At 48.6% G+C, this 27,378-nt stretch overlaps 2 long non-coding RNA genes across 5 annotated transcripts in view; one reads left to right on the plus strand and one right to left on the minus strand.

The window, feature by feature from the left end:
- The window catches only part of LOC138929845 (uncharacterized), a 28,565-nt gene extending 20,765 nt beyond the window's left edge, over nt 1–7,800 (minus strand). For all 4 annotated transcript variants that reach the window (XR_011446006.1, XR_011446005.1, XR_011446003.1 and 1 more), the window contains exon 1: nt 2,603–7,800. This is a non-coding gene — a long non-coding RNA (uncharacterized lncRNA). The remainder of the gene's footprint in view (nt 1–2,602) is intronic.
- LOC138929846 (uncharacterized) lies at nt 1,445–25,987 on the plus strand. Its single transcript, XR_011446007.1, has 2 exons — nt 1,445–1,667; nt 25,201–25,987. It is a non-coding gene; the product is annotated as an uncharacterized lncRNA (long non-coding RNA).
- The last annotated feature ends 1,391 nt before the right edge of the window (nt 25,988–27,378 follow it).

The following is a 27,378-nucleotide window of genomic DNA, read 5'->3' on the forward strand; positions in this document are numbered from 1 at the left end:
GAATATTCATTGGAAGGACTGATGCTGAAGCTGAAGCTCCAATCCTTTGGCCCCCTGATGCGAAGCGCTGACTCACTGGAAAAGACCCTGATGCTGGGAAAGATTGAGGGCAGAGGAGAAGGGGACGACAGAGTGAGATGATTGGATGGCATCAGTGACTTGATGGACATGAGTTTAAGCAAGCTCCGGGAGCTGGGGATGGACAGGGAGGCCAGGCATACTGCAGTCCAAGGGGTCGTAAAGAGTTGCACAAAGCTGAGTAACTCAAGAGCAACAACAAATTTATTTCTTTGGTTGTGCTTGGACTCAGCTGAGGTCTTCAGGATTTTCCATCTTAGCTGTGCCATGTGGAATCTAGTTCGCTGAACCAGGGATTAAATCCAGGCCCCCTGGATTAGGGAGCTGGGTCTTAGCTGCTGGACCACCAGTGAAAGCCTAATAAGGAAGTGACTTAAAGACAATTGGCTGACATCTGCTGAACACATAAAAACACCTCTCAAATCTCCACCCCACCCCCCACCCCCAACCGGGCAAAGACTCTCATCTGCCCTCTCGTGGACATGATTTGAGGGGGAAAAAAAAAAAAAAAAAAAAAAGACCCTTCAGGCCTGTGACACAAAATAGTTTTCAATTGTGAATGGGTTATTTCCTGCATAAATAGAGAAGAGAACTCTGCTTGTGTTTCTTGTTAATTTCTATAGTTGTTTTAATCAGGCACAAAACCACAACGGGCTATGTCAGCAGATTCTTTGTATACAAACGACTGATACGCTGGAAGTTCAAATGACTCTCGAGTAAACTTTCTTCCTTTCTGTGGGCAGATCAGGCAACGACGAATTTTTTTCTTGCTTTCAATGTGCGACTTGGCCATGTTTAAATCTGCTGGGTGTACTTATCTTTGCAGAGTTTTGTAAGATCGGACAGCAGCTACACAATCCATCAAAAACCACAGAATCAGGCCTGGAGTTTGTGCAGAAGTTTTTAAGAATGACTAGAAGGCAATGGCACCCCACTCAGTCCAGTCACTCAGTCGTGTCCGACTCTTTGCGACCCCATGGACTGCAGCACGCCAGGCCTCCCTGTCCATCACCAACTCCCAGAGTTTACTCAATCTCATGTCCATCGAGTCACTGATGCCATCCAGCCATCTCATCCTCTGTCGCCCCCTTCTCCTCTTGCCCTCAATCTTTCCCAGCATCAGGGTCTTTTCCAGTGAGTCAGCTCTTCATATCAGGTGGCCAAAGCACTGGAGCTTCAGCATCGGTCCTCCCAGTGAATATTCAGGGTTGATTTATTATTATTATTATTATTCCTGGTTCCACAAGCATTTCTCGGAACTGAAAAGGTATTTCGTAATACTTCATCGCTGGACGTGAGCCCACGTGGAGAGCCAGGGACTTTCCGAAGTGTTGGAAAGGAACATCTCGGGTGCAAGGAGTAGGAGAAAGAAGGTCCTGCTCTGTTTTCTCCCTTTCGGCCGCAGTGCACGACAGGGAAGAGACAAAACGCCTCATATTCCAAAGGGACCTCACTGTGTTCGCCTTGACCCGGTGGTCCTTGAAGGAGATGAAGGAACCTCCAGGGGACACGTGGCAACGCCTGCAGCTTCCCGGGGGGCTCGATGGTAAAGAACCCGCCTGCCAACTCAGATCACGTGAGAAACTCAGGTTTGATCCCTGGGTCGGGAAGATCCCCTGAAGGAGGGCATGGCAACCCACTCCAGTCTTCCTGCCTAGAGAATCCCACAGACAGAGGAGCCTGGCGGGCTGCCCCATGGGGTTTCGAAGAGTTGGACACGACTGAGCGACTGACGCTTTCACTGTGTGTGTGTGTGTGTGTGTGTGTGTTAAGTTGCTTCAGTCGTGTCTGACTCTTTGCAACCCCGTGCTGTGTAGCCCACCAGGCTCCGCTGTCCACGGGGATTCTCCGGGCAGGAACACCAGAGTGGGTTGCCACGCCCTCCTCCAGATCACTATGTCCCTACCATTTCTCTAACTCATCTGCTTCATATTGTATCTCATGACTTATCTATTCTATTTAGCCTTGTCTGTGATGCTGGGAGGGGCTGGGGGCAGGAGGAGAAGGGGACGACCGAGGATGAGATGGCTGGATGGCGTCACTAACTCGATGGACGTGAGTCTGAGTGAACTCCGGGAGTTGGTGATGGACAGGGAGGCCTGGCGTGCTGCGATTCATGGGGTCGCACAGAGTCGGACACGACTGAGCGACTGAACTGAACTGAACTGACTGATTTTTTTACCAGATAGGTAAGACAGATAGATGAATGGATAGACAGACAATTTGTAAAATGCACAAGTACTTGAAATGCAACACCTTTGGGGGGGTGCCGGGCACAGTGAATAACATAGTGATGGAAGAAACAGCTCTGGGAGGACTCAGCCAGGGGTGGATCTGACTCCCTCTGGATTCTCTCTTGTGCCCGGCGCAGCCAGGCACCAGCAGGGGTGGGGGCATCTCTAGGGCAGCGTCGCCTGCTCCCTCTGCCCACCCACTGGCATGCCCGGCCCCCATTCCCCACCCCCCACTCCCTGGCCAGCCTGGTTTTACAGAACCGGCCACCTTCCCTGGCCCCTCAACATACCTGGATCCACTGCTCATCACGCCTTCTCTGTTTGCTGGTTATACGTCCATCCTTCCGGGACCGTGGCTTCTCGACCCTCTGAGAGCTCCCAGATGCTCACGGGTCTTCCTCCATTGGCGGTCCCCACACCTGGGACCAAGGCTGGCCACGATGACCGTTCAGCGAACATCCCCGCACCTGGGACCAAGGCCCGCAGCAACGACCGCCCGGCGAACATCCGGGCAAACGCTGTCGCTCCTTAGTTCTCCTCACAGCTGCTACTGAAGGAGTCTTAGGTGAGAGTGCTGGCTCTCCACCCCTGAGAGCCATTCCGCAGCACACAGGGAGTGTGTCTCTAGGTCCAGAGAACAGCTGAGAAGGATGCTGAAGGCAGCCTCGTCCTCAAAGTCCCTTGAGCATAAAGAAAGTGAAAGTGAAGTCGCTCGGTCGTGTCCAACTCTTTGTGACCCCCATGGACTGTAGCCCACCAGGTTCCTCTGTCCCTGGAATTCTCCAGGCAAGAATCCTAGAGAGGGTTGCCACTCCCTTCTCCAGGGGAGTTTCTCAATTGAGGGATCGAACCCGGGTCTCCCACACTGCAGGCAGATGCTTTACCACCTGAGCCACCAGGGAAGCCCCCTGAGCATAAAATGCGGCAAAAGACAAGTCCTACAATGTTTTCTCAACCAGACCTCCCGCCACAGCGAATCCAGGGCATCTGATTCTATTTCAGGGCAAAGGAAGTGAAGAAGCTTTGTTGGAATGCTTCATCGCGTATGTGTGCACGTACTGGGCTGCTTTGGGGGAATTTTCTGATATTTTTTTCCAGTAGTTACATACGGATGAGAGAGATGGACCATAAAGAAGGCTGAGCACTGAAGAACGGATGCTTTTGAACTGTGGGGCTGGAGAAGACTCTTGAGAGTCCCTTGGACAGCAAGAGATCAAACCAGTCCATCCTAAAGGAAATCAACATTGAATATTCATTGCAAGGACTGAAGCTGAAGCTGAAACTCCAATTCTTTGGCCACCTGATGCGAAGAACTGGCTCACTGGAAAAGACCCTGATGCTGGGAAAGATTGAGGGCAGGAGGAGAAGGGGACGACTGAGGATGAGACGGTTGGATGGCATCACTGACTCAGCGGACATGAGTTTGAGCAAGCTCCAGGACACAGTGAAGGATAAGGAAGCCTGCTGTGCTGGTTTCAATGGGATTGCAAAGACTTGGACACGACTGAGCGACTGAACAACAGATAAGTGGAGGGTGGGGGGGGGGATTGTGTGCCCCTGCTTCCGCAGGTCTCTCCCACTGACACATGGACAAAGAACTGTATGTGAAATTCCTTTTCCTATCTCTGCGTTTCCTCACTTTGTTCAATTTCTACTTTCTCACTGGAAGAAACGTGATTCAATTTTCCTGAAACATCACCACCAGACTGAGATCCTATAGCTCTTTTTAAGTATCTCCTCATGCCAGGAGAAAAAAATGTGTAAAATCATCCAGGTTATTTACATATTTTTGAAATGTTTTCACGAGGTTACATAGGATTTCATAGAAAAAAAAAAATCGATGCTTCATGTAACAGAATCATATGTAGATTGAAAAAAAAACCCCAAAAGTGTGTACATTTCGTGCAATGCCAGGGAACCCAAGTCTGACATTCTCCTGAAATAAAAGGGACTCGAGAAATTCTTTTCTCCAAGTTTAGAAACCATTCAAACTTGATGACTTTGCTGTTTTGATCGTAATTTAAATTTCTTCCAGATTTATATCCTTAGGGAGAAAAAAAATATGGCTTCATGCTTTTAGCCAAGAAAGATCAAAATAGTATATTAAATGCTCTCGGAAGACTTTTTTGTACATAGAAAAAATATTCAATGAGTTAATACAAATCAGAAACAGGCTGATTCTCCCTGAGATTACACAAGCATTTCAGCATTAAGAAAAGGAAGGGTAAAAAAAAAAAAAAGATCAATGAAAAAATATCAGCTACTGAAAAAGCAACACCTTCTCATCTTTCATGGATAAGATCAATGAAAACGTATCAAATACGCAAAGAGAAAGACCTCCAAAGCTTTAATTATGGCTCAGATGCCCAACTTCCAAGCGAAATCCAAGGCAGCCATGTCTCTGCTCCCTACACAAGGTGGGATCACAACCATGCGTACATGGAGGGGGAAACTGGCTGGGCAAGCACGTTGGATTAAGCCACAAAGCCATCTGATGAGTTTATGCAAGTCAAGTGATACACAAAATCTCATCTGAAACGCATACATCCCTTCCCCACGGTCCAACGTCCCCTAGTCCAGGGGAAATCCCTTCAGAAATCCAAGCGGACCTTGGTTCGACTGTTCAACGCGGCCGCTTCGGAGAGACACGACCTCCCATGAAATGTACCAGCATCCACCTGCCAACAGGCTTCCCAAGGCCATCACGACGTCCCTTCAAGACCAATGGCGACTGCTCGTCCATGTTCGAATTAAGTATAAACAGTATGCTCGTTGCTCAGTCGTGTCTGCCTCTTTGCAAGCCCATGGACTGTAGCCCCCCAGGCTCCTTTGTCCATGGGATTCCCCGGGCAAGGATACTGGGGTGGGTGGTCATGCCCTCCTCCAGGGGAACTTCCCCACCCAGGGATCGAACCCATGCCTCTTTACGTCTCCTGCATTGGCAGGAGGGTTCTTAATCACTGCAGCACCTGGGAAGCCCAACTTCACTCCGATACAAATTAATTTAAAAAAATTTTTGAAGGTCCGTTCTAGATCAAATGTCCTCCAAAAAAGGAGGCATAAACAACCGAAAGTAGCTGATTCTCATGGTTTTTTCCATTAAAACGTGGACGGCGCGTGCTTATCACACTAACTCTATTGAACTCACGATGCTTGTCAGCACGAAGGCAACGTGGCTCCCCGCGGAGGATTCGATTTTGCTCAAGGTACAATCGACGCACGCAGAGTCAAGTCTAGATGTTAGCCCGCCTTTTCTTGACCCTGAGATTCATGACGCTACCAGTAAGGGAGGAAACTCTCACAATTAAGTCTAACACAAAACCCAGAGGGCTCTTGAAAGAGAAAAGAGAAGGAATACTGTGTTTTGTGAATTAAGCGCACACTCAATTGTGTCTGATTCTTTGCGACCCCATGGATTGTAGCCCGCCAGGCTCCTCTGTCCATGGGACTGTCCAGGCAAGAATACTGAAGTGGGTTGCCATGCCCTCCTTCAGGGGATCTTCCAAACGCCAGATCAAACATGCGTCTCCTGCACTGGCTGGCAGGGGGATTCTTCACCACGGAGCCACTGGGAAGCCCTCTGTCTAATACAGAGAGGGCATCTCTTTACAGAAGGTTAGACAGGAGCTGTCTTGAAAGAGCCTCCACGTGGCAGAGGGGAGTTCAACAGACAGGACCATAGCGGCTGCCGTGCTGTGCTCATGGGTTGTGCGGATGTGTGTTATGTATAATGGATTTAAGCCGTCTCTCTACGTGGCTGAACCCACGTTGTTGGCGAAAGACAGACTCCCCCTCCGTGGCAGCCATCTGAGTGTTCATTTCTGCCGTGGAAGCGAGATTTAAAAATGGAAGCTCAAGCTGCCGCATCTGGGTACCATGTGTCCAGAAGAATGCAGAGATGGGCTCTGTCCTTCATGGTGTCAACTGGTGGGATGCTGGGGCTGTCCGGTTACCCACGTACATATGCAGGGTTCACAGTCCGCTCGGCAAACGAGGTACTAGAAGCTGGCAGGTAATCGCTGGGTATGAGATATACAGAAAAACCATGCACGGTGGGAAATGGAAAGTGTCCAAGACGGGTCCACGGAGGAACGGTTGTTCACACTCAAGTGCTGAAAGATGAGTTTCACTGGTAGACAAGACCCAGAGAATCAGCAGTGTGAGAAGAACTCATGCTGTGAATGAAGTGAAGCATGAAATAACGTTCATGGAGAAGAAGAGCCATCTAATTCAGGTGTCCCAGAGTACCCAGAGTGCTGCTGCTGCTGAGTCGCTTCAGTCGTGTCCGACCCTGTGCGACCCCACAGACGGCAGCCCACCAGGCTCCCCCGTCCCTGGGATTCTCCAGGCAAGAACACTGCAGTGGGTTGCCATTTCCTTCTCCAATGCATGAAAGTGAAAAGTGAAAGTGAAGTCGCTCAGTCGTGTCCGGCTCTAAGCGACCCCATGGACTGCAGCCTACCAGGCTCCTCCATCCATGGGATTTCCCAGGCTAGAGTACTGGAGTGGGTTGCCATTGCCTTCTCCGAACCCAGAGTGCAGGGTTCTGCAATCATATGCTGCTCATATGATGAGTATCGTACGTAATATCACCGTCAATCATAATGACGAATGGATCAAGAAGACAGAATACATACACACGGCAGAATACTACTCAGCAACGAAAAGGGACAAGGTAATGTCATATGCGGCGAGACGGACGGACCTACAGATTTTCACACTGAGTGAAGTCAGTCAGACAGAGAAGGAGAAATACTGGATGACATCGCTTCTATGCAGAATCTAATACAGAAATGAGACAGAGCAAGGTGTTAGTGAGATAACATTTTTGGCTGACCAAAATAAAAGTCACCGGCCACGGATGTTAGTTTCTGCAAAAGTCCACCCGTCAGTGATGAGTTCATATGCCAATGTCCTCCCCAGACATTACCTTCTTGAAAGGCGTGAGAAATACACTGTGGTTGTAAACTCATTCACACGTTCTATGCACTTGTTGCTGCTGTTTAGACGTTAAGTCGTGTCCGACTCTGTCGCAACCCCACGGACTGCAGTCCACCAGGCTCCTGCGTTCTCCACTATCTCCAGAGTTTGCTCAAATTCATGTCCACTGAGTCGGTGATGCCATCCAACCGTCTCCTCCTCATTCTCCTCCCGCCTTCAATCTTTCCCAGCAGCAGGGTCTTTTCCGATGAGTCAGCTCTTTGCATCAGGTGGCCAAAGGACTGGAGTTTCAGCTTCAGCATCCACCCTTCCAATGAATATCCAGGGCTGATTTCCTTGAGGATAGACAGGTTGGATCTCCTTATAGCCCAAGGGACTCACAGGAGTCTTCCCCAGCACCACGGTTGGAAAGCATCAGTTCTTCAGTGCTCAGCCTTCTTTACATTCCAGCTCTCACATCTGTACCTTACAGGAGTCTCTACCATGATTGATACAGGGTGCATCAAATCCTAGAGCAATTGGCCTCCTGAAATATTTCAGGGGATGCTATCTGGCTAAGGCAGCTCTCTCTCTCTCTCTCTCTCTCTCTCTCTGCACACAGGGATCCACATTCTTCCAAAGGGGAGGATCAACTGTGGTTTCCTGGGCAATCTGGAGCCTCAGGATGTCGGATGGAGACGGCTGTGGGTTTCACGCCCGGATGTTACAGCTGATGGGGAACCACAGATGGCGGGACTCAGGCCATTGTTAGGAAAATAAAGTCACTGCAAACAGCACAAAAGGAAATCGGAGTGCTGTTTGCAATCAGGGTGAGATGCCGGGTCCTTCCCCTTGCATATGGCCGCTGACCTTTCCCAAGAGTGGTTTATAACGAAGTCAGCACAATGCCTTTCTCGGGACCGACCACACCTAACGTTTGCAAACTGGCGACTCTGGCTCGGTGCTCTGCAGAGGAGACAGCTGTTTGCCGTTAAAGGCACCGCCCGCATTTTCAGGGTGTCATCATGCTCCCTCAGGCTCCATTCGTGCAGCTCGTTTCCTCAAGTTTAGGGGCCAGCCTGCAGCTTTCATGCCCCAGCACACAAAGGCCATCCCACTGGACACACACACAAAAAATTACATTTATATTGGATCAATTTGGAGAAAAGGATACTCTTTCCAAAAAAAAAAAAAGCCCTATTTTTAGTTTTCCTGTTTTTAGCAAACTGTTGAAGTAATCTCCTTCATTAGAGAAAGTAATAAAAGCAACGCTTTTTTATTAGCATCAGAAACTTTCCACACAGAAGGGTTTCATCAAAAACATGCTGCATTTTGTCAAGTACAAGGGTGAGGTGGCTATCTTCCTGTTTCTTTGGTCCGCTGCTTCCAAGGAAATCTGCCTTTTCGAAGCTGAATTAAGAGACAAATAACAACATTTTAATCTATTTTTAAAAAGTTTTATTATGCATTTTTATTTAGTATATATATTGAAATACATACATTATAAAATAAAAGTTTTATTTAAAAAAAGTATAGTTGATTTACAATACTGAGTTAGTTTCAGGCATACAGCAAAGTGAATTAGTAACATATAGATGTATAGATACATATATCACTAATTCACTAAAGTGAATATATATATATATACACATACACGCACATTCTTTTTTAGATTTTCCATATACGTCATTACAGAGTACTGAGTAGAGTTCTCTCTGCTATACAGTAGTAGGTCCTTGTTAGTTATCTGCTTTATATACTGTCGGAGAAGGCAATGGCAGCCCACTCCAGTCCTCTTGCCTGGAAAATCCCATGGACGGAGGAGCCTGGTGGGCTGCAGTCCACGGGGTCGCTGAGGGTCGGACACGACTGAGCGACTTCCCTTCACTTTATGTACTGTAGTCTGTATGGGCGTGCTTTGTGACTCGGTCGCGTCCAGCTCTTTGCAACCCCCTGGACTGTAGCCCGCCAGGCTCCTCTGCCCATGGGATTCTGCAGGCAAGAACATTGGAGTGGGCTGCCATTTCCTCCTCCAGGGGATCTTCCCGACCCAGGGACTGAACCCAGGTCTCCTTCACTGCAGGCGGATTCTTTACCGACTGAGTTACGAGGCAATCCTCATGCTATACAGTAGGTCTTTACAAACTATTTTATCAATATATGGATATATTAATTAATTAGTTAATTAAGATATAGTGTGCATGTCCATCCCAATCTCCCAATTTATCTGTCCCCGCTTCCCCTCCTTGGCAATCTTAAGTTTGATTTCTACATCTGTGACTCTGTTTCTGTTTTGTGCATAAGCTGAAAGGACAAATAATTATTAAGCCTTGCCTCACCTTGGGGACAGTGTGGAATAAACATAAGAATGGAAATTCACATAATTTACAATGTGTGTGTGTGCGTGTGTATGTGTGTGTCAGTCGCTCAGCGGTGTCTGACTTTTCGCAGTCCCATGGACTGTAGCTTTCCAGGCTCCTCTGTCCATGGGATTCTCCAGGCAAGGATACTGAACTGGGTTGCCGTCTCCTCCTCCAGGGGATCTTCCCGATCCAGGGATCAAACACTCATCTCTTTCGGCTTCTGCACTGGCAGGGGCATTCTTTACCAACAGAGCCACCTGGGGAGCCCAATTCATAATATATATAGGGAGACAGACAAGGGCTTCCTGGGTGGCTCAGCTGGCGAAGAATCCGCCTGCAATGCAGGAGACCTGCAGAAGGGAACAGCTACCCACGGCAGAATTCTGGCCTGGAGAATTCCATGGGCAGAGGAGCCTGGTGGGCTACAGTGCATGGATCTGCAAAGAGTCAGACACCACTGAGCGTCTGAGCACACACACACACACACACACACACACACACTACAAATTATGTCAACTTCTGTTCTTATGTTCATTCCACACCGTGCCCAAGATGAGGCAAGGGGCGGGGGTCACAAAGAGTCAGACACGACTGGGCGACTTTCACTTTCATAGGGAGACATTCCTAGGAAAATATCAACCACCTTCTAGGTAAAATTTTAAGAAGCACGACGTTGGGTATATAAGCCTAAAGACCCTCAAAGGATCGAAGTGGGCAGAAGTGCAACAGGCTTATTTCCAAAATGCCAAAGAATTTACAGGGTGCAGCACTTGGCAGATAAAACTGTCCAGAAGGTGGTTTGGAGAGGCTGCAACAAAGCACCAAGCACGGGGTGAACACGCAGACACCCGAAACCTAGAACAGCGGTATCTTCTGTGTCGTTACACTGGGTCTTTGTTGCTTTGAGCAGGCTTTGCCTAGTTGTGGCAAGTGGGGGCTACCCTCTAGTTGTGATGCTCAGCTTTCTCTTTGCAGTAGCTGCTCTGGTTGGGGAGCATGGGGTCCAGGCACACAGGCTTCGGCAGTTTTTGGACACGGGCTCAGGAGTAGCAGCGTGTGGGCGCTAGAGCTCAGCGGCTGTGGTGCATGGGGCTTACTTGCTCACGCGGAATCTGCCTCGACCAGGGATCGAATCCGTGTCCCCTGCACTGGCAGATGGATTCTTATCTGCTGGACCACTGGGGAAGGCCCCAGAATAGTGGTGTGTATTTTCTGGGTGAAGAAAGCACTAAGATAGCTCTCTTTGCAACCAATTCTGTAAACAAAGGAAAAAAAAAAAAACAAAAAAACTCCCCATCCAAAGGAGAAGGGGGTGCTGAAGGACTTCAGAAGGCGAGAAGAATTGGTTATTTCTGGAACCCATCTACTAGAAAAGCAGGAGAAATGTTCTGAGAATGGGAGGAAGCACATGCATGCTTGCTAAGTCGCTTCAGTCATGTCCGACTCTGTGCGACCCCACAGACAGCAGCCCACCAGGCTCCCCTGTCCACAGGATTCTCTAGGCAAGAATACTGGAGTGGGTTGCCACTTGAAAACCCAGACGCATGAAAATGAATGACTGTGGAGGGGCACACATCTCAGATCACATCCTACAGAAAATCACCTCCGAGAGGCAGGAGACAAACTCCAATGAAAATGTACAACCCAGAGGAAAGGTTTAATGCAGTGAAAACGGGAAGAGATTTGCTGTTGGTCTGTTTGAATACAGAGAAGAGATCGAGCTCCTCCATGCAAGACGAATCACTCAACAAGACAAACACTATTCAACCCAAAGACAGTCCAGGAAGCATAATCCAAGAGAACCTTCCTGAGCTGGCAGACACACACCCAGAGATGAAAGACGTTCCTGAGTCGGCAGACATGAATTCACAGAAGAAAGACGTGCGCTGAATTTAAAGAAGTGAGAAGTAAGTAACCCGTTAATTCTGCCCCACATCAGAGCGCCGTCCAGCCCCAAATGTCAGCGAGAGGTGAAGTTGCTCAGTCGTGTCCGACTCTCTGCGACCCGTGGACTGTAGCCCACCAAGCTCCTCCGTCCATGGGATTCTCCAGGCAAGAACAGTCGAGTGGGTTGCCATTTCCTTCTCCAGGGGATCTTCCTGACCCAGGGATCGAACCCAGGTCTCCCACATTGCAGGCAGATGCTTTAACCTCTGTACCACCAGGGCTGAGGCTGAGAAACTCTGACTGAGCATGAAGTCAAGATTTTATCTATCTACTCTATCCATCCATCCATCTCTCTTATGTATCCATTCATCCATCACCTATCCATCCATCCATCCATCCATCCATGTAGATACATGCAGATAGATGCATCATCTATTTCTACTATCTATCTATGTAGCTTTCTGTACAATCAATCTATCCATCCATCATCTGTCTGCACTCTCAATTAATCTATCATCTATCAATATACGTTGCTGTACTATCATGTATCGAGCTATCACTTCCACCAAGCCACCCACCCATTCATGTATCCATGCATCCATCCACCCGTGTCTACTCTCCATGCATCATCTGTCTCTACTATCTGTCTGTCTGTACCATCTACCAGTCTCTACCATCTTTCCACCATGTGTACCATCAATCAACCTACCATCTAGCAAGCTATTTAGCTGCACTACCTATCATCAAGCTACCATTTTCATCCACCCATCCAGCCACCATCTGTTTATCCGTCCACCCACGTCTACTATCTACCCAGTGTCGGCCTCCACTATCATCTATGAATCAATCGCCATCTACCATCTATCAACCTACCATTTCTATCAATCCATCCACACACAGTCTAGCTATCCATTCATTTATCTCTGCGATCTACCTATCCGTTCATAGACCATCTCTCTATCATCTCACATCAATTGATCTATGCATCCACAATCAACCTATCCGTCTATCTGTGGATACTCCCTGTGAATCCATCATCTCACTCAACTATTTATCTGCGGTCTGTCTCTACTATCAACATACCATCTATCGATCGGCCTGTCTCGACTCTCCATCCCCGACCAACCTATCTATCTGCATATCACCTATTGATCTACCACTTGTATCAATCCCGCCACGCATCAACTATCTATCCGTACATCTATCCACCCATTCAAGCAGCACCTATCAGGTCTCTCTTTCCACCCATTCGACCAGCATCTATCATGTCTATCTATCCACCCATTCGACCAGCATCTATCATGTCTCTCTACCCACCCATTCGACCAGCATCTATCCCGTCTATCTATCCACCCATTCGACCAGCATCTCTCTATCATGTCTCTCTACCCACCATCCAACCACCGTCTATCATGTCTCTCTACTCACCCATTCAACCAACATCTATCCCATCTATCTATCCACCCATTCGACCAGCATCTGTCTATCATGTCTATCTGCCCACCCATTCAACCAGCATCTATCCCGTCTATCTATCCACCCATTCAACCATCATCTATCATGTCTCTCTACCCACCCATTCAACCAGCGTCTGTCTATCATGTCTCTCTACCCACCCATTCAACCAGTGTCTGTCATGTCTCTCTACCCATCTGTTCAACCAGCGTCTCTCATGTCTCTCTACCCACCCATCCAACCAGCATCGATCATGTCTCTCTACCCACCCATTCAACCAGCATCTATCCCGTCTCTCTACCCACCCATCCAACCAGCGTCTGTCTATCATGTCTCTCTACCCACCCGTCCAACCAGCATCGATCATGTCTCTCTACCCACCCATTCAACCAGCATCTATCCCATCTCTCTACCCACCCATCCAACCAGCGTCCGTCTATCATATCTCTCTACCCACCCATTCAACCAGCGTCTGTCATGTCTCTCTACCCACCCATCCAACCAGCATCGATCATGTCTCTCTACCCACCCATTCAACCAGCATCTATCCCGTCTCTCTACCCACCCATTCAACCAGCATCTATCCCGTCTCTCTACCCACCCATCCAACCAGCATCTGTCTATCATGTCTCTCTACCCACCCATTCAACCAGCGTCTGTCATGTCTCTCTACCCACCCGTTCAACCAGCATCGGTCATGTCTCTCTATCCACCCATTCAACCAGCAACTGTCATGTCTCTCTACCCACCCATTCAACCACCATCTATCATGTCTCTCTTTCCACCCATTCAACCACCATCTATCATGTCTCTTTATCCACCCATTCAGCCAGCATCTCTCATGTCTCTCTACCCACCCATTCAACCAGCATCGATCATGTCTCTCTTTCCACCCATTCAACCACCATCTATCATGTCTCTTTATCCACCCATTCAGCCAGCATCTCTCATGTCTCTCTACCCACCCATTCAACCAGCATCGATCATGTCTCTCTATCCACCCATCCAACCACCATCTATCATGTCTATCTACCCACCCATTCAACCAGATGCTGGTTGAATCACGTCTCTCTACCCACCCATCCATCTGTCTCTACTACCTACCTACCTATTCCTACTATCAGTCTATGTACTCTATCACCTATCCACTTACCTGTCTCTACTGCCTACCTGTCTATATGTCATCTACCTAATCCATCCATCCGTCTCTGTATCTACCTATCATGTATCTGTGTGTCTTTGTCTCCTACCTGTCTATCTTTATATCTATCTATGTGTCTATGGCTGCGGTTCTCAACTGGGGATGACCGTGCTCCTCAGAGCACGTATGACGAGGCGTGGAGACATTTTTTGCTGTCAGAACTAGGGCAGGGGGTGCTCCTGACACCTCGTGGGAGGAGCTCAGAGAGGCTGCTCCACACCCCACAACACACAGGACAGACCTTCCTCCCCCTAAAGAATTACCCAGGTCCCTAAACATTAGAGCTTCCAAGGTGGAGACACGCTGACCTAGACCTCTCATGCTGTCTTAACCTCTGAACTCCGCTGCCTCCGTTCTGCACTGACCTGGCCAAATGCCAGTTACGCATATATTTTTGTGGTTGTCGTCAGTTGGACCACAGTCTCAAGAGCTGAATGATCCTTTAAATTTGCCACCACTCAGAATGGAGATGCCTCAAAAAGCTAGGAATAAAAGTACCATATGAGTCAGCAGTTCCACTACTGGGCATATACCCTGAAGAAACCATTATCAAAGACATAGAGAATCCAGTGAAAAAGAGACTGGACTGGAAAAGGCATATATAACGCAAGGTTCACTGCAGCACTATTTACAAAAGCTAGGACATGGAAGCCACTTAAATATCCATTGACAGATGAATGGATAAATAAGGTGTGGTACCTATACACAACGGAATATTACCCAGCCGTGAAAAGGGACTCATTTGAGTCAGCTCTAATGAGATGGATGAACGGAGAGCTTATTATAAAAAAAAAAAGTGAAGTAAGCCAGAAAAAGAAAAACAAATACTATATAGTAACGCACATATAGTTGACTCCCCTGGTGGCTCAGACGGTAAAGCGTCTGTCTACAATGTGGGAGACCTGGGTTCAATCCCTGGGTCGGGAAGTTCCCTGGAGAAGGAAATGGCAACCCACTCCAGTACTCTTGCCTAGAAAATCCCACCGACAGAGGAGCCTGGTGTCCCTGGGGTGGCAAAGAGTCGGACACGACTGAGCGACTTCACTATGGAATCGAGACAGATGGGACTGACGAACCCGTTTGCAGAGCAGCAATGCAGAGGCAAACACAGAGAACAGACATGGACATGCTGGGGGAAGGAGGGGGTGGGTGAACAGAGAGACTAGCAGGGAAACAGAGACACATAGGGCATCTGTAAAGCAGACAGCCAGTGGGAAATTCCTGTATGACTGCGGGGACTCAAACCAGGGCTCAGTGACAGTCTAGAGGGGTGGGATGTGGTAGCAGGTGGAAGCGGGGTTCAAGAGGGAAAGGACACGTGTATACCTACGGCTGATTCATGTGCACAGATGGCAGGGACCAACACGCTTTTGTAAAGCAATTAAGTACGCTCCACGTAAAAACAAGCAAATTTTAAAAACGGCCACCACCCGTGGCAAGATCATTCCCTTGTTGACTTGTCTTCAACCTTCACCTCATTCCTGCCGTCAGCCCGCAACAGCCTTCATTTCCCTCCCCCCCCGCCTTGCAGCCTGGTTGACACATGTCTTCCACGATGCCTGTGGCTTGTCAACCCCAGCACGCGGCTCTGCGAGGATGTGGTTCTCGTTTCTATAAATAGGACGGTGCCGTAAATCTCACAGTGTTTGCCCAACGTCTCTCACTCAGCAAAATGCTTTCAGGACCTCATCATGGAGCCGAGCCTCCATCTGCGGGGCTCAAACGTCCATCTGCAGCGTCCGTCTAACACGCTCTGCGAGGGTCACGGGGTGAGGACCGCCCTCAGGCAGCCTGAATTCCGTAAGCCTCGGGAGAGACCTGAGACTGTGCCTGCTAAAAATTCCTGAACGCACGTCTGTTAAGAATTCCTCTGGGCTTTAGACCTATGCGGGGTACGGCTGGGTCATGAGACAGTCCACTCGGGGGAAGATCTGAAGTCTGGCCAGAATGCTCTTCAGGAGGGCAGCTACAATGCTGACTCTCACTCCCACCGTAGGGGCGTTCTCCCCTGCTCAGGCCCCTGAGAACATTAGGTGTATTTCCATCGTTCACATCTTGCAACATCAAGCCACACAAAAGTCTCTCTCGCTGTTGCTTTCCTCTGTCAACTCTGCTCATTAACTCATCACTGAAAAGGCCTTATTCTTTTGTGCCATGGAAAGAGTCACAGACATTATTTTCTTGGGCTCCAAAACCACTGCGGATGGTGACTGCAGTGATGGAATTCAAACACGTTTGCTCCTTGGAAGAAAAGCTATGACCAACCTAGACAGCATACTGAAAAGCACAGACGTTACTTGGCTGACAAAGCTTCGTCTGGTCAAGGCTATGGTTTTTCCAGTGGTCATGTGTGGATGTGAGAGTTGGGCTATAAAGAAAGCTGAACGCCAAAGAATTGATGCTTCTGAACTGTGGTGCTGGAGAAGACTCTTGAGAGTCCCTTGGACTGCAAGGAGATCCAACCAGTCCATCCTAAAGGAAATCAGTCCTGAATGTTCACTGGAAGGACTGATTCTAAGGCTGAAGCTTCAATTCTTTGACCACCTCATGCGAAGAGCTGACTCACTAAAAGAGACCCTGATGCTGAAAAAGATTGAAGGCAGGAGGAGAAGGGGACGGCAGAGGATGAGATGGTTGGACGGCATCACTGACTCAATGGACATGAGTTCAAACAAACTCCAGGAGATGGTGAAGGACCAGGAAGCCTGGCGTGCTGCAGTCCATGGGGTCGCAGAGTTGGACACGACCAACCGACTAAACAACATTCCTTTGTGCACTGTCTGTTTCCATACTTCACCTGTTTCTTTCTTTTCTTTTTTAATAGTGTTTCCAGTGTGCTTTCCCCATTAATTTGTAAGAGCTCACGTCTCTTCTAGATAAGAATCTGTTTGTTTTATTGAGCTCATTTATTTATTTTTCATGGTGGTGCCATGCAGCCTTTAGGATCTTAGTTTCCTGAGCAGGGATTGAACCCACACCCCCTGCAGTGGAAGCTCAGTGTCCAAACCACCAGACCTGCAGGGAATCCTCCTGTTATATATTTGGATATCACAAATAACAGGTACCAACCACCCTCTCAGCCAGCCACTAAACTTTGCTTACGATGCGCTTCACAGAAAGCCTTCATTTTAATTCAGTTCAGTTCAGTCACTCAGTTGCGTTCAACTCTCTGCGACCCCGTGGACTGCAGCATACCAGGCCTCCCTGTCCATCACCAACTCCCGGAGCTTACTCAAACTCATGTCTATGTTGAGTCACAGGGTTTTATCATTTTGTCTTGAAACCCAAAGCACCTTGTGCCGTCTCCGCAAACACAGAAGCACACAGGTCATCTCTTGATACTTTGTGACCCCACAGACTGCAGCACGCCAGGCTTCCCTGTCCTTCACCATCTCCCAGACTTTGCTCAGACCCATGTCCATGGAGGCGGTGATGCCATCCAGCCATCTCATCCTCTGTCGTCCCCTTCTCCTGCCCTCAACCTTTCCCAGCATCAGGGTCTTTCCCAATGAGTCAGTTCTTCACATCAGGCGGCCAGAGTATTGGAGTTTCAGCTTCAACATCAGTCCTTCCGATGAATATTCAGGAGCGATTTCCTTTAGGCTGGACTGGTTGGATCTCCTTGCAGTCCAGGGGACTCTCAAGAGTCTTCTCCAGCGCCACAGTTCAAAAGCACAGCTTTTTTTTCAACATGCTGTCTAAGTTGGTCATAGCTTTCCTTCCAAGGAGCAAGCGTCTTTTGATTTCATGGCTGCAGTCACCATCTGCAGTGATTTGGGAGCCTCAAAATATAAAGTCAGCCACTGTTTCCACTGTTTCCCCACCTATTTGCCATGAAGTGATGGGACCAGATGCCATGATCTTAGTTTCCTGAATGTTGAGTTGGATTAAGTGAAATGCCTCTATTTTTTTCTTTACTCATAGCCTCTGTTTTTATGATTTTGTTTACAAAATCTCCACCAAGGGACTTCCCTGGTGGTCAAGTGAGTAAGACTCTGAGCTTGCAATGCAGGGGTCCAGGTATTCAATCCCTGGTCAGGGTCCTGCATGTTATAACTAAGACCCAGCACAGTGAAATAAGTAAATATATTTTTTTAAAAAAGGAAAGAAATATTCGCCTACTCCTGGATTAGAAAGATTTTGCCCCTTCAACTTTTTATAAGTAATTTTTCTACCAAAGTACAGTCGATTTACAATGCTGTGTTAATTTCAGCTACACAGCAGTGAGTCAGTTATATAAACATATACGTGTATTTTTTTTTCACATTCTTTTCCACTCTAGGTGATTAACAAATATTGCGTACAGTTCCCTGCGCTATACATTACATCCTTGTGGTTTATTTTATATATTTGTTGTTAATTGTTGTTTAGCTGCTAAATCATAGCTGACTCTTTGTGACTCTGGACTGTAGCCCCACCAGGCTTCTCTGTCCATGGGGTTCTCCAGGAAGAATACTGGAGTGGGTTGCCATTTCCTTCTCCAGGGGATCCTCCCAACTCACGGATGGAACCCAGGTCTCCTCTATCGGCAGCGGGACTCTTTCCCACTGAGCCGCCGGGGAAGCCCATTTCATCACGCTCCGGTTGTTCAGTTGCTAAATCGTGCCCGACTCTTTGCGATCCCGTGGACTGTAGTCTCCCAGGCTACAGTCCAGTGCGGTTCCCAAGAACTGCAGCACACCAGGCTTCCCTGCCCTTCGTTATCTCATTGATTCCATGCAAGTTTTATATACAGTGGTGTGTTTACGTTAACCCCAAACTGCTGATTTATTCTTCTCCCCTTCCCCTTCGGTAACCAAAAGTCTGGTTCCTATGTCTGTGAGGCTGTTTCTGATTCATCAGTTAAGTTCATCTGTGTCTTATTTTAGAGTCTGTTCTGAGACTCAGGACCACAACAGCAAATAAAGTATGGTGACATCATAAATCCTAGAAAACCCGGTGTCCTCTGGTTCAGAAATAGCAGGAATCTAAGGGAATTAGTAGAGCTTCTTGGAGCTCAGAGGGTAAAGCGTCTGCCTGCAATGCAGGAGACCTGGGTTTGAGCCCTGGGTCAGGAAGATCCCCTGGAGAAGGAAATGCCACCCCACTCCAGTACTCTTGCCTGGAAAATCCCATGGACAAAGAAGCCTGGCAGACTACAGTCCATGGGATCGCAAAGAGTTGGACACGACTGAGCTACCTCACTATAAGGTAATTAACCATACAAATCCCATTACTGCAGATCCAAGCTTCCTGTCTGTTCACTTAAACCATGTTTTTGGTGTTTGAGCCTTGAAATACATCTGTCTGCCCGGCAGGGGATCTCCAAGAGAAGGGAAGGTAGTCACACAGTCCAGTGCGGTCCCCAAGAAGGCATCTCAGCACATGCCTGTCTACAGAACACCATCACGGGCGATGGTCATCCGTAAGGAGTTTTCGTGAATACACAGCCTGGCCCCAGATGCAAAGTTCTGAATCCTCACACCCATGAACGGAAGTTCTGTCAGTGGTGACACTAACTCCCCGCTTGGCAGGTGCACCGTCCGCTTCCTTACGTTCATCCCACGAATTCTGGATGTTCGTGAATCAAGACCATCATGTCAACTAGACCGTGAATGTGTATGAGTATGTCTGTGTTAGCTGCTCAGTCATGTCTGACTCTGTGCGACCCCATGGACTGTAGCCCCACCAGGCTCCTCTGTCCATGGGATTCTCCAGGCAAGAACACTGGAGTGGGTTGCCGTTTCCTCCTCCAGGGGAATCTTCCCGACCCAAGGATGGGACCCAGATCTCTCGCATTGCATGTAGATTCTTTACCATCTGAGTCACCAGGGAAGGCCAAGAATACTGGAGTGGGTAGCCTACCCCTTTTCCAGGCTCCTCTGTCCATGGCATTCTCCAGGCAAGAACACTGGAGTGGATTGCCATGTCCTCCTCCAGGGGAATCTTCCCGACCCAGCGATGGAACTTGGGTCTCCTGCACTGGTAGGCGGATTTTCTGTTTTAACCACTGTGTCACATGGGAAGCCGCAGATCCTGAATACCTCTCACCAATATTTATCTCCTTTCCATCCCTTTTATTAAGAGCAGGAAGGTGGGCAGACAGACAACGGGAAGGTGCATACTATTGTTTGGCTTCCCTGTTTCCTAGAATCTCAATGAACACTTGGCTGTCTCCAGAGTCCCAGGGATGCACACGGATTTATCTGTTGCAATGACGCTGACTGCAAAGCAAACTACACACAGGCAACCTACACAATTGAGCAACCAGTACCTGGTGTGTTTCTATTACATTCACAACAGTGTGATAGCTGGATCATAAAGAAGGCTGAGCACCAAAGAATGAATGTTTTTTTTCAGACTGAGGCGCTGGAGAAGACTCTTGAGAGCCCCTTGCATTGCAAGGAGATCCAACCAGTCCATCCTAAAGGAAACCAGTCCTGAATATTCATTGGAAGGACTGATGCTGAAGCTGAAACTCCAATACTCTGGCCAGATGATGGGAAGAACTGACTCATTAGAAAAGACCCTGATGCTGGGAAAGATTGAAGGCGGGAGGAAAAGTGGACGACAGAGGATGAGATGGTTAGATGGCATCACCGGCTCAATGGACATGGGTCTGAGCAAAGTCTGGGAGACGGTGAAGGACAGGGAAGCCTGGCGTGCTGCAGTCTGCGGGGTCACAAAGTATCAAGAGATGACCTGTGTGCTTCTGTGTTTGCAGAGACGGCGCAAGGTGCCGGGGGTTTCGAGATAAAATGATAAAACCCTGTGACTCAGCGTAGACTTTTGCTTTTCGAGGCCGCTGCTTCATGAAAATAAAACGTCTCCGAAGACGGAAAGCCTTCGCATGCGTTCATTCAAAACGTTTTCCTTTGCCTGGAGAAACAACTCCCACCTGTGTAAATATTAGATGGCCAGGACAGGACTGTTTACTTATCATTAAGAGAGCCTTCAGGACAGCAGGAAGAAGAATGTTGCGTTTATTTTTCAACATGAGGTAACACTTGAAAGCCGCTGCAATGGCAGGATGAGACAGGAGAGTCTACGCTGATAGGCATAGTTACAAAACCGGTACAATAGCCCAGATGTATCGTCCGGTCGTTACTGTATATGACGTTGGAACCACTTGTGGTTTCTCCCGGGTAGGACTGTGTCGGGCTCAGTAAACAGCCAGCCTTGACACAAACTGAAGCCCAGCGCATTATTATTATTATTATTATTATTTTTTTGCTCTCCGGCATTCAGAGTGTTGCCAACCGGGGTAAACGCCAACTCACAGAAGAGAAGGAGATTGTCAGCCAAGAGCCACGAGGGTATCTTGGGTAGACCGACGATGTCATTTCAAGCTATTTTAAAGGACTCTTTCTTTCTCTGCCAGTCCCCTCTTCTGCGATGAATGGGAGCCTTGTTCTCTCACTTGTGAAGGTTTGTTTTCTTTAAGGCGATCCTATTGAGACTTCCTTCTAAGTAAATGCATCTGGGGACGGCGACATGATTATGCATCTTGTCACAGACGATCTGCAGCAGGAGCGCCCTTTACCGACGGCGGCTGGTTTACCGTCCACGAGGGCAAGTCTGTCCCCGACACTGCGTGTAGGTCACACTGGCACTTAGCAGCAGCGGTAACCACCAGTTAAATTTGAAGAGGAGATAAACAGTGAACACTTTTTTTAAAGCACGTATATGAATCGGGGACAAACTTAGGATTTAAAAATTCATTCAAAGAGATAGGAGTTTGAGATGGACACGGACACACTGCTGCATTTAACACGGATAACCAGCAAGGACCTGCTGTCCAGCACAGGGAATTCTGCTCAATCCTCTGTAATAACCTTATGGTCACCAGGGGGAAGGATGGGGGAAGGGATAGTCAGGGAGTTTGGGAAGGACATGGACACACTGCTGTATTAACATGGAGAACCAGCAAGAACCTGCTGTCCAGCACAGGGAACTCTGCTCAGTACTCTGTAATAACCTTATGGTTACCAGCAAGAAGGACGGGGGAAGACATAGTCAGGGTGTTCAGGATGGACATGGACACACTGCTGTATTTAACACGGAGAACCAGCAAGGGCCTGCTGGACAGCACAGGGAACTCTGCTCAGTACTCTGTAATAACCCTATGGTTCCCAGGGGGAAGGATGGGGTAAGGGATAGTCAGGGAGTCTGGGATGGACATGGACACACTGCTGTGTTTAACATGGAGAACCAGCAAGGACCTGCTGGAAAGCACAGGGAACTCTGCTCAATACTCTGTAATAACCTCACGGTTCCCAGGGGGAAGGATGGGGGAAGGGACAGTCAGGGAGTCTGGGATGGACATGGACACACTGCTGTGTTTAACATGGAGAACCAGCAAGGACCTGCTGGACAGCAGAGGGAACTCTGCTCAATACTCTGTAATAACCTTATGGTTCCCAGGGGGAGGGATGGGGGAAGGGATAGTCAGGGAGTCTGGGGTGGACATGGACACACTGCTGTATTTAACAAGGAGAACCAGCAAGGACCTGATGGACAGCACAGGGAACTCTGCTCCATGTCATGTGGCAGCCTGGATGGGAGAGGAGTTTGGGGGAGAATGGGTACGCGTATATGTACGGCTGAGTCCCTTCCTGTCTACCTGAAACTATCACAACATTGATAATAGGCTATACTCCAATATAAAGTAAAAAGTTTAAAAATAAAATAAAATCACTCACCATTTACCCCTACTTGAAATGTAAGTATGTTTCCTATATTTTTACTGGGCTCCCCTACTTCTACAAACTGAAAAAATACCTCGTTCTTTTTCTTTTTTTGGTAAGTAGCAGATTTGCTGTTCAGTTGCTCAGCCGTGTCCACCTGTTTATGACCCCATGGAGTCCAGCAGGCCAGGCGCCTCTGTCCTTCACCATCTCCTGGAGTTTGTTCAGCTTCATGTCAACTGAGTTGGCGATGCTACCGAACCATCTCGTCTTCTATCAGCCCGCTCTCCTCCTGCCTTCAGTCTTCCCCAGCATCAGGGTCTTTTCCAGTTAGTCAGTTCTTCGCATCAGGTGGCCCAAATATTAGAGTTTCAGCTTCAGCATCAGTCCTTCCAGTGAATACTTAGGATTGATCTCCTTTAGGATTGACTGACTCTGATGCCGGGAAGGATAAGGGGCAGGAGGAGAAGGGGATGACAGAGGATGAGATGGCTGGATGGCATCACTGACTCGATGGACGTGAGTCTGAGTGAACTCTGGCAGTTGGTGAGGGACAGGGAGGCCTGGCGTGCTGCGATTCATGGGGTCACAAAGAGTCGGACACGACTGAGCGACTGAACTGAACTGAACTGAGGACTGACTAGTTTGATCTCCTTACAGTCCAAGGGACTCTGCTGCTGCTAAGCCACTTCAGTCGTGTCTGACTCTGTGCGACCCCACAGACAGAAGCCCAGGAGGCTCCCCCGTCCCTGGGACTCTGAGCTGGATTCAAATACACACGTGGTGGTCCAGTGGCTAAATCTCCCTGCTCCCAACGCAGGGGACCTGGGTTCCATCCCTAGTCAGGGAGCTGGGTCCCACATGTGTTACCTAAGAGTTCATAAAGCTACCTGCCAACGCAGGAGACGTGGGATCGACCCCTGGGTCAGGAAGATCCCCTGGAGAAGGGAATGGCAACCCACTCCAGTATTCTTGCCTGCAGAATCCCATGCACGGAGGAGCCTGGCGGGCTACACAGTCTACAGGTTCGGAAAGAGTCAGATAGGACTGAAGCACTCAACTCAACATATGCTGGAACTAAAGATCTCACGAGCCTCAACTGGGACCCAGCACGGCCAGGCAAATAAATGAACTATCTTAAAATTAAAAACAAACTCACGCACACACATCAGATGACAGCCCCCACTGCAGAGGTTCCTGGAGAAGGTGCGGCGGCTATCGAAGCAGAAAGAACTTGGAAGGTGCCTTGTCCCCTTGAGCCTGGTTGCCATGGCAACCCACTCACTGCGGAGGGATAACAGCGTACCAAGGCCGGCTTGATGGGGACAAGACAAAACAGACTCACATCAGTTGATCTGCATTCTCTTCTCGGACCCCCAAACACAGTAATTCACTTCGTCTGCTTCTGTGTGTGGATGTGAGAGTTGGACTCTAAAGAAAGCTGAGCGCCGATCAATGGATGCTTTGGAACTGGGGTGTTGGAAAAGACTCTTGAGAGTCCCTTGGACTGCAAGGAGATCCAACCAGTCCATTCTAAAGGAGATCAGTCCTGGGTGTTCATTGGAAGGACTGATGCTGAAGCTGAAGCTCCAATATTTTGGCCACCTGATGTGAAGAGCTGACTCATTGGAAAAGACCCTGAGGCTGGGAAACATTAAGGGCAGAAGGAGAAGGGGACGAGAGAGGATGAGATAGTTAGATGGCATCACTGACTCGACAGATACGAGTCTGAGTAAACTCTGGGAGTTGCTGATGGACAAGGAGGCCTGGTGTGCTGCAGTCCACGGGGTCACAAACCATAGGACACTGAACTAAACTGGACTGTGGTAGGTCAAATAAATGGAACAGAGATATTTCTAATAAGCTTCTCATTCTAAACGGGGAAAACCTGCTTCGGGCCTTCCAGGGGCAAGCTTTCTAAAATTGGATCCAATGACAACGAGCAGATTTTCGAATGAAACAGGGGAGAAATGAGGCTTTGGTTCCTGCCTTATATTGTTATATAACGACACAGGCGAGATGCTGGGTACGTGCGCCCAGCCACCCACCAGCTAATCATCCAATCCTGAGTGGAAGAAACATGCCTCGACCCTTTTCTGGATTCCCAAAAGCACTGGAAAAAACCCAGCATGTTGCCGACATTTACAAATAATGATAGGGTATACTGGTGATGTTGAAATTATTTATTTACGTGTTGCCCCTAGCAGCCTGGGGCAGTTCCTTCAAGAAGTCCATTCCTGGCCACGGCTAATCCTTTTGAGATTAGCTACACAGACCTGTTGGGATCAGCCCTGAACGTGAACCCCACAAAGAGTCTATTGTTTTATTTTTCAATGACTGTGATTCTGGTCTCTCTGACTGATGTTTGGTCTTTATTCTTTTTTTTTTCTTTTTAGCCTGTGCTGGGGTTTTTGATGTTGTGCATGACTTGCTCCAGTTGTAGAGAGTGGAGGCCACCCTCAAGTTTCAGGAGCTACTCTCTAGGCGTGCGGACTTCCACAGCTGCAGGACACGGGCACAGAAGTCGCGTGCAGACTTAGTTGCTCCACAGCGTGCGGAATCTTCCTGGACGAGGGATCGAACGCATGTTCCTTCCACTGGCAGGAGAATTCTTACCCGCTGGACTAGCAGAGAAGTCCGGTCTTTGTTCTTTTGGATCCAGTGTTTTCCAGTGAATGGGGCAAAAGAGAACTGTGGTCAGGAAGGTTCTTTTGCCTAATGAAAGATGATGAATTCAATTATGGAAAGCTCTGCATATTTCTTTGGCTGGTAACGGCTCCCCTGATAGCTCAGTTGGTAAAGAATCTGCCTGCAATGCAGGTGATTCGGTTCCCCTGCAATGCAGGGGTTGGGAAAATCCCCTGGAGAAGGGACAGGCTACCCACTCCAGTATTTTGGGGTTCCCTGGTGGCTCAGCTGGTAAAGAATCCGCCTGCAATGCTGGAGACCTGGGTTCGTTCCCTGGGTTGGGAAGATCCCTGGAGAAGGGAAAGGCTACCCACTCCACTACCCTGGCCTGGAGAATTCAGTCCATGCGGTCGCAAAAAACTGGACATGACTGAGCAGCTTTCACTTTCACTTGGCTGGCAAATATTCTTTTGAAGTTGTCTTCACTGTCTACTGACTGTTAAATTGCTCACCTGGGCTTGGCTGAAAAATAAAGGCTTTTCACCGTTTACAACAGCCCAGACAATCTCAATGTCCACTGACAGAGGAATGCATGAAGACACGGTAGATATATACGTCAGAATAGTACTTGACCATTAAAAAGAATGAAATAATGCCATCTGCGGCAACACGGACGGATCCGGAGGGTGTCATGTTGAGTGAAGTCAGTCAGAGAAAGGAGAGATATTGTGAGGCACCCCTTATATGCAGGATGGAAAAAGAAACGATACAAAGGGAACTGATTTACAAAACAGGAACACAGTCACAGACTTAGAGAAGGACATTTTGGTTCCCAGGGAGAAGTACAGGAGGAAGGGACAGACAGGGAGTCTGGGATGGACATGGACACCCTGCTGGATTTAACATGGAGAACCAGCAAGGACCTGCTGGACAGCACAGGGAACTGTGCTCGATCCTCTGTAATAACCTGATGGTTCCAGGGGGTAAGGATGGAGGAAGGGATAGTCAGGGAGTCTGGGCTGGACATGGACACACCGCTGTATGTAACAAGAAGAACCAGCCAGGACCTGCTGGACAGTACAGGGAGCTCTGCTCAATACTCTGTAATCACCTTATGGTCACCAGGGGGAAGGATGGGGGAAGGGATAGTCAGGGAGTCTGGGCTGGACATGGACACACCGCTGTATGTAACAAGAAGAACCAGCCAGGACCTGCTGGACAGTACAGGGAGCTCTGCTCAATACTCTGTAATCACCTTATGGTCACCAGGGGGAAGGATGGGGGAAGGGATAGTCAGGGAGTCTGGGCTGGACATGGACACACTGCTGTGTTTAACATGGAGAACCAGCCAGGACCTGCTGGACAGTACAGGGAGCTCTGCTCAATACTCTGTAATCACCTTATGGTCACCAGGGGGAAGGATGGGGGAAGGGATAGTCAGGGAGTCTGGGCTGGACATGGACACACCGCTGTATGTAACAAGAAGAACCAGCCAGGACCTGCTGGACAGCACAGGGAACTCTGCTCAATACTCTGTAATCACCTTATGGTCACCAGGGGGAAGGATGGGGGAAGGGATAGTCAGGGAGTCTGGGCTGGACATGGACACACCGCTGTATGTAACAAGAAGAACCAGCCAGGACCTGCTGGACAGTACAGGGAGCTCTGCTCAATACTCTGTAATCACCTTATGGTCACCAGGGGGAACGATGGGGGAAGGGATAGTCAGGGAGTCTGGGCTGGACATGGACACACTGCTGTATTTAACATGAAGAACCAGCAAGGACCTGCTGGACAGCACAGGGAACTCTGCTCCATGTCATGTGGCAACCTGGATGGGAGGGGAGTTTGGGGGAGAATGGATACACGTGTATGGATGGCTGAGTCCCTTTGCTGTTCACCTGAAACCATCACAGCATTATTAATCGGCCATGTCCCAATACAAA

Source organism: Ovis canadensis, chromosome Y, assembly GCF_042477335.2.
Source record: "Ovis canadensis isolate MfBH-ARS-UI-01 breed Bighorn chromosome Y, ARS-UI_OviCan_v2, whole genome shotgun sequence".
Lineage (NCBI taxonomy): Eukaryota > Metazoa > Chordata > Mammalia > Artiodactyla > Bovidae > Ovis > Ovis canadensis.